We start from the raw sequence: 8,138 nt of genomic DNA, 5'->3' as shown, positions 1-8,138 counted from the left end.
TAGCTCTGGCTGTCCTGGAACTCACTCTGTAGACCAGGCTGGCCTTGAACTCAGAAATCCGCCTGCCTCTGCCTCCTGAGTGCTGGGATTAAAGGCCTGCGCCACCAAGCCCGGCTCATCCACACTTTTCAAATGAAACGCCAAGACCATATCCCCCCACAAACAGTGACGTTTTCAAATACAAACTTTGCTCAATAACATCTGCTCTTAAAGAGCAATTTTATTTCCTAATTCTTAAATATGTGAATTAAAAACAAAAAACAACAAGAAGAAATCAAGCAGTCCACAAACTGCACACACACACACACACACACACACACACACCCTTCCTAGAGTTAACAGTTCCATGGGAGACTAAACAATTGCATCACTTCACCTAGATTTTCTTTTAAGATAGGGTCTTACACAGCTCAGGCTGACCTCAAACATGTTCTACAGTCAAGAAAAGCCATAGACTTCCAATCCTCCTACCTCCCACCACACCCTAATTTTATGCTGCGCTGGGTACCAACCCTGTGCTTTGTGTACACTAAGTAAGTACTCTACTAAGTGACCTACATCCCTAACCCTGTAATCTGTATTTTTTAACAGATATAGTATTTTTGAAAGATGGCAAGGTGCTGGAAAGATAGCTCAGCCAGAAAAGGGCTTGCTGGGCAAACATGAGGCCTGAGTCTGAGCCCACAGACCCACGTGAGAAGCCGAGCATGGCGGCACACCAGGGAGGACACAGAGAGACACCAAGGTCTTACTGACTCAAAACCCTAGCCAAGTTGATGAGCCCATGTTCTATGGGCCACCCAGTTTCTTGTTTTTGAGGGAGGGTCACTGAGGATGACACTAATTCTTGATTTGCACAAGCACATGCACACAAACATACATGCACTCACATTAAAGATAAACTTGATGAATGCTTTTTAGATTTCTGTTGCAGCTGCCCATATAGTTTCAGAGCAGTAAGGAGAAAAGGGGGGGGGGGAGGAAGAGAAGGAAAGAGAAAGGAAGTGGGGAGGGGAAGGGAGAGGAAGGAAAGTTGAAAATTATCAACGAAAGTTGTAAACTCTTATTTTTCTCCCAGTTTATTTATGGGAAGAGTAACAATTTTAAAAAGTATATCAAGCCAGGGATGGTAGGTCACATCTTTAATCTCAATACTCCGGGTGCAGAGTCAGGTGGATCCCTCTTAGTTCCAAGCCAGCTTGGTCTACATACCAAGTTCTAAGACAACCAGAGCTACATAGTGAGAAACAGAAAAAGAAAGTAACCATATTATGTATTTTAAATGAATAGCTTTAAGATAAAAGTACCAACTAAGCATTAAGCATTAACATGTTAAATGCACAGCTAAGACAACTAATGATTGTCTAACAGGATGGACAATCTTCTTTGGTAGAGTGTACATTTGCTGGACTCTGTTAGATCCCCCTGCCTCAGCCCCCACAGTGAGGCTCTTAACTTAACGTGTTACCATTAAGTTATAAATGGTGATGGAGCTCTTAGAATAAATAATAAAACCCCACAGGATTCTAAGAACCTGACCACACCTCCGCAGCACCAAGAAGGAAATGAATAATAATGTTTACCTTCAAAAAAAGCAGCTAGAATTGATAAGTATCTCATCTATTTCCCAGAGATGAAAGGTAATACCGGAATTTGGCACAGTAACTTCAGTAGAAGACCAATCTTTGAAACAGAATAGATCCTCCTTGAAAATGTTTTGTGGTAACTACAAACAAATTTTCCAGTGGTAGTGGCTGTTCTATTTGTCTGTCGATCATCCTGCCCCAAGAGAGCAAATACTAGATTACAAGATTTATTATTTTGCCAAGAAACAAAATGAACTGCTTTCAGTGACATTTTATATATGCATACACAAAACTCTGGGTACAAGTATCTGATTTCTGATTACAACTTGGACATTTTCTCTCGATGTGTGAACCCTGTGGTGATGCAAACACACATTCAAACCTTTATCTAATAGCACTCTCTACAGACGCTTTATAATCTTTAAGTTTTCCTGTGGCTTTTTAAAAGACAGTTTGAGATATCAAAGTTTATGGTTTGAAAGGAACTTCTACCAATCCAGAGTTAGTGACACAGACTTTTATTCCAGCACTTGGGAGGAGGCAGGTGGATCTCTGTGAGTTCCAGACCAGTCTGGTCTACATAGTGAGTTCTAGGACAGCCAGAGCTACACCATGAGAAGAGACAGAGAGAGACAAAGAGGAAGGAAGAAGGGACAAGTGAACGAGTGCCTATCATTTTGGTTGAGGCTAAATGAAAATTAAAGGCTTTGACTTATAGGAAACTTTCCCTGAATGGCTTTCCAGCAGTCACTGTAATAAAACAGTTTTATCCCACAAAGGCATTATAGCCTTTTCCTATGAGAACTAACATTCTGTATTTGTAACCTTATCTGTGGATCTTCACTAAAGGTACTTTCCAAGGTAGCTTTTCCAAAAAAAAAAAAAAAAAAAAAAAAACAAAAAACAAAAAACAAAAAAAAACCAACTAAGCTGATGACTAATTAATTTCTGAGTTTAAGTGCAAAACCTACTGGCTTAAAAAATAAACAATTGGGGCTGGAGAGATAGCTCAGTGGGTAAGAGTGCTGACTGCTCTTCCGAAGGTCCTGAGTTCAAATCCCAGCAACCACATGGTGGCTCACAACCACCCATAATGAGATGCCCTCTTCTGGCACGTATGAAGACAGCTAAAGTGTACTTATTTAATAAATAAATCTTTGAGCTGGACAGAGCAGGGACTGAGCTAGCAGAGCCAACCAGAGCGAGCAGAAGTCCTAAAAATTAAATTCCCAACAACTACATGAAGGCTTACAACCATTTGTACAGCTACAGTGTACTCATATACATAAAATAAATAAATAAATCTTAAAAAAAAAAAAAAAAAAAAAAAAACAATTAAAAATTAACAAAAATAAGAGCTGGGTTGGAAAGATGGCTCAGGCAGTAACAGTGTCCTCTGCCGAGCCTGACCTGAGTTCAATCCAGGTTGGGGGAGAGGAGAGAACAGATTCCTGTAAGTTATTCACTTCATATTTTCATGTGACTTTACGCACTTTTCAAAGATGTAAATCATGTCTAGTTAGTGAAGGTCTAACAAACTAGGGTTTCCTGACCCTAGCACAAGCTCTCCCGCAGCTCGGTCTCAGGCAGCTGGACTACCACAGCACTAGGCCTCAGACTTTGAGTTTTTCTTTTTAAGTTTTTATTTTACGTTTAATGGGAATTGGGGCCTCTTGACTGATGCTCTGGGTATAAAAATGATGGCTGTACAGCCTGTAAATATACTAAAAGTCACCCCACTGTACACTTGGAAAGAGAATTTTAGCCAGGTATGACAGTGCATGCTTTAGAAGATGATGTCTGTGAGAGACTGGAGAGGCAGATAAGAAGACCTCTGAGTTCAAAGCCAGCCTGGTCTACATAACAAGTTCCAGGCTAACTACAGCTATATAGTGAAACCCTGTCTAAAATAAAAATTAATTAAAAATTTAAAAGCATGAGTTTTAATAAGCATGAATTATGTCTCAAAAAACTTCCCACAACTAGACACATTTTTCTTTAAAAAAAAAATGAAGTATGTATATTTCACAATAAAATTTATATTATCCATCCAAAGAATTGCTGGCTTCAATGTACATGGTAAATGTGCTAAAAACAAATCTTTTACATTTATCGTTAAGGTCCAGTAATTAAAAGGTGAAGTAGCAGAAAAGGCTAGAACAAAACGAAATCTGAACACAGTCACAAAGCCTGTCTGCGTACAAGTGACAGGACGGAGGCAGCACAGCAGAGCAAGGGACAGCCAGGTAAGAAAGGCGTGGAAACAACTTTTCACCATGTAGATGAAGACAGGCAGCGCTGATCTGGCCATGGTAGCACACAGTAGTTAATCCCAGCACTCGGGGAANGGGGGGGGGGGAGGCAGGAGGATAGCTGTGAGTTTGAGACCAGCCTTGTCTACGCAAGAAGCTCTAGGATAGCCAAGGCTACACAGAGAGACCCTATCTCAATGAATGAATGAATAAATGGTGACATCTCACCATGCAGATAAATGATAAACCATGTAGATTGCACAGCTATTATAAAAGGTAAAACAAAGGCTGGAGAGGTGGCTAGGTGATTAAGAACATGTGGTGTGAAAGACCCAGGTTCAATTTCCATCGCCCACATGGTGGCTCATTACTTTCTTGGGCACCCAACATTCATGTGGTACCTAGATGCACAAGCAGGCAAAATACACATAAAATAATAAAATAATTTTTTAAAACTTGTAAAAGTTAAAACAAGAATATTTAGGAAAAGCAAACTCACAACAGAAGATCTTTATTAGTGAGGATTGGAGATCTTTATTAATGAGGATTGCAAAAGATTTCCCTCTTTCTGATTTTTATTGTGTTTCTTGGTTTGTTTTGTTGGATAGGGTCTTACTATGTGGCCTGACTGGCTAGAACTCCCTATGTAGACCAAGCTGGTCTTGAACCCATAAACATCTACCTCCCTCTGCCTCCTGAGCATGAGTACTAACAGACTGCTTTTCATTCTCTAGGCACTAGTAAGAACCTCTGTTGGGAGCTGGAGAGATGGCTTACTGGTTAAGAGCACACACTGCTCTTCCAGAGGACCTGAATTCAATTCCCAGCAACCACATGGTGGCTCATAATCATGTGTGATGGGAACCAGTGCCCTCTTCTGGTGTGTCTGGAGACAGCTACATGTGATCACAGCACTTTCTGGAGGCTGAGGATCAAAGTCAAAGGAGCATGGTGGTCTACACAGCTAGTTCAGGCCAGCCAGAATTACACAGTAAGACACTGTCTCAAAGAAACAAAGCCCAAAGAGAGTGTAAGACAAATGACTACTTGCGTCAGTCTGAGTTTTTACAAGAGTGGGACAGTGAGGGCCACAGTGAGAAGACAAGCTGCAGTCAACTCAGGCTGTGCCTCCTGCTCGATCTCCCAAGTCTGTCCACTTCCTCCCACTCACTGCTTATGCTGGAAGATTCCTTACCTTAACCAGAGCATGTTTCCTAACTCATGGTCCTATGTCCAGCATTATCCATCTCTGACCATGCTTTACAGCATAAACATGTATGGCTTGACTAAGAAACGTTCCCCAAGGCTCTTGTATTTCCACACTGGGCCCTAGTTGGTGGCATTAGGGGAAGGCACAGCACCTCAGGGTAGAGAGCACTGCTAGAGAGAGGGCTCTGAGGATTCAAGCCTCGTCCCACTTCCTGCTTACCCTCTCTATTTCCTGTTTGGGGATATGTGATCAACCAGCTTCCCAGTTTTCTCTCCATGCTTCTCCAGACATCATGAACAGCTTGCCCTCTGGAACTAAGTCAAAATAAATTCTTTCCTAAGTTACCTTTGGTCATAGTATTTTACCACAGTGGTGGTAAATGTAACTTAGGCTGGAAAGATGTGGCTCAGAGGTCAAGAGCATTTGTCCCTCTTGCAAAGGACCTATCATTGGGCTCCCAGTATCCATATGGTAGCTTACAACCATAGCTCCTGTTTCAAGGGGTCAAATACCCTCTTCTGGCCTCTGTGCATACAAGGTATACACACTGCACACATACATACATGCAGGCAAAATACACATATCTCAATAAACAAACAAAGAGAGCAGGATTTAACCTTAATAAGTCTGTCTATGCCTCAGAACAAATCAAAAAACGTTGAAGCCCCTGATACAGTGGCGCCCGCCTATGTGGTCAGGACCTGCAGGGACCCCACTTTGCCCTTCACCACGTTATCTTTTCTCTCTCAGTCACCACACAGTCTTAGGATTCCATTCAGGTGTTAATACACTCCAAGTGGCCTTAAAATGCCGTATCACATGCGCTCTAAAGCCAGGTCAAGTGCCTCCTCCACTAACAGAGCATTCCACCACAACACTAGTATAGGAAAGAGGGGTGTGTGTGTGTGTGTGTGTGTGTGTGTGTGTGTGTGTGTGTGTAAACTGAGCATGATCTCAAATATCTACACAAGAAAGAACAGTCGAATACTTGACTCCATCAATTCTGAGCACCAGCTGCTGTCAATTACCCTTTGTCGTCTGAGAAGGTCCAGGGAAGACTCAATGCCAGCTCCACCTTCCTTCCCATTCTGTTACTGCTATAACTGGAAAGAAACCAAATGTTACAACCCAGCAACCCCTCCCAGCCCCGGTCTAGTCAGATTTCTCTAACAGCACAAGTGTTTACTGTTAGACAGTGAGCCAAGTCTAACAGTAGAGGGGTGAAGACTCAGACAAGGCCCCATAATCCTAGAGCCTAAAGTATTAGGGAGAAGTCAATACAGGGAACACTGAGGCAGAGCTCCCAGAGCAGTCCTGATAAGAGTGCAGCACTTCCTGTGGAGTGCCTGCGTTCTGTCAAGTTCTGAGCACTAGAGATAAAAGATAAACAAGACGGACTCAGTCCTTCCTGGCAGTAAATATCCAGGCTGACGGTGAACTGTGGAATATCAGACATGTCCAGGCTGAGAAGAACCAAACGGTTCTCTGAAAGCTCAGACAGTAGATAGCACTTCAAAAAACTTCAATTAAGAATTTTCAGAGCAAAAAAAAAAAAAAAAAAAAGGCTGGTGAGATGACTCAGCAGGTAAGAGCACCCGACTGCTCTTCCGAAGGTCCTGAGTTCAAATCCCAGCAACCACATGGTGGCTCACAACCATCCGTAACGAAATCTGACGCCCTCTTCTGGAGTGTCTGAAGACAGCTACAGTGTACTTGCATATAATAAATAAATACAAAAAAAAAAAAAAAAGAATTTTCAGAGCTCGTCAGTATTATACATAGCAAGTTGGCTTTTGAAATGTTTTTTCATCAAATGCTGTGAAATCAAATGAGATGCATTTAATGAAAACACACCACACAACTGGGAATGGAAGGGTAGGTACCAGAAGCTAAGGGGAGAATGAAGTGTGTTTAGGAACACTGGAATAAATTCTCTGTGAAGACCCACAGCTAACTGCAGTACCTGGCACAGTACCAATAAATTAATTCTGATAGAAAAAACACTAGGGGGGACATAGGACTGGATTAACCATCAAAATATCTTATTACTATTAAGTGTGTTGTCGAGATGCCACCAGATGTTTGTAACAGGAATCAGAACTGATGTTACAGATTTGCTATATGCTATGTGCACAAGCCTGCAGAGACTAGACGCCTTCCTATATTACTCTACCTTTTATCTTTTGAGACAGGGTCTCTGATTGAGCCTGGCTGGCCAATGAACTCCAAGGAATCCCACCTGTCTACCCCCCAGTTTCAGGGTCACAGGTGAAACTGCTATATCTTGTTTTTTATGTGGGTACCGAGAATCCAAACTCAAGGCGCCACACTTGTGTGGCAAACACTTTACCAACTGAGCCAGCACCAGGTTTGCTTTTTGTTGTTTGTTTGAGACAGGGTCTCACTATGCAGCTTTGGCTGTCCTAGAACTCACTATACCAGGCTGGCTTTAAGCTCACAGAGTTCACCTGCCCCTGCCTCCTGAGTATGGAATTAAAGGTGTGCACCACCAAGCCTGGGGAGATTTACTTTCTTTCTAAAAGGACTTGGGAAGAAGCTCAGAAAGCACCTGCAGCATTACCTCATGCTCAGCACAAAGCCCATCAGCAGGACTCAGGTCACTAGGAAAACAACTAAGATTTACCCCGATGCTTTTAAACCTTTCCAGTAACTGTAATATGCAATTTTATTTTAGCTGGCTATACTTTCACTAAAAAGATAAAATGGGGGGGGGGGGGCAGGGCGCCTGGAGAGATGGCTCAGGAGTTCAGAGAACAGAATATATATATATATTTTCAGACAAAATACTCATACACATAAAATAATAATTTTTAAAATTTTTTATGGGGGACTAGAGATTTATCTCAGTTGGTTGTTCCTGTCTAACACACAGAAAACCCTAGTTTTGAGCCTCAGCAACCTATAAAACTGGGTGTGGTGGCATGTATCAACCATCCCAGCACTGGGGAGATAGAGATAAATGGATCAGAAGTTCCAAGTCGGGCTGGTGAGATAGCTCAGTGGGTAAGAGCACCCGACTGCTCTTCCGAAGGTCCGGAGTTCAAATCCCAGCAACCACATGGTGGCTCA

The 8,138-nt window shown here is 42.3% G+C and overlaps 1 protein-coding gene across 8 annotated transcripts in view; it reads right to left on the bottom strand.

Moving 5' to 3' along the window:
- Window positions 1-8,138, bottom strand: part of Nsd3 (nuclear receptor binding SET domain protein 3) — a 113,652-nt gene that overhangs the window by 89,522 nt on the left and 15,992 nt on the right. Inside the window, exon 2 of one of the 8 annotated variants that reach the window (XM_029532273.1) lies at window positions 1,584-1,779. The exons of 6 other annotated variants lie outside the window; for them this stretch is intronic. The gene's annotated coding sequence lies outside the window, so the exon portion shown is untranslated. Of the gene's footprint in view, window positions 1-1,583; window positions 1,780-6,076; window positions 6,146-8,138 lie in introns of those variants that run through there. One more of the 8 variants, XM_029532274.1, reaches the window with a different exon arrangement.

This window comes from Mus pahari, chromosome 19 (genome assembly GCF_900095145.1).
Source record: "Mus pahari chromosome 19, PAHARI_EIJ_v1.1, whole genome shotgun sequence".
NCBI classification, from domain to species: Eukaryota; Metazoa; Chordata; class Mammalia; order Rodentia; family Muridae; genus Mus; species Mus pahari.
Note: the sequence above shows the minus strand (reverse complement) of the source record. Positions and strands in the feature narration are given on the sequence as shown.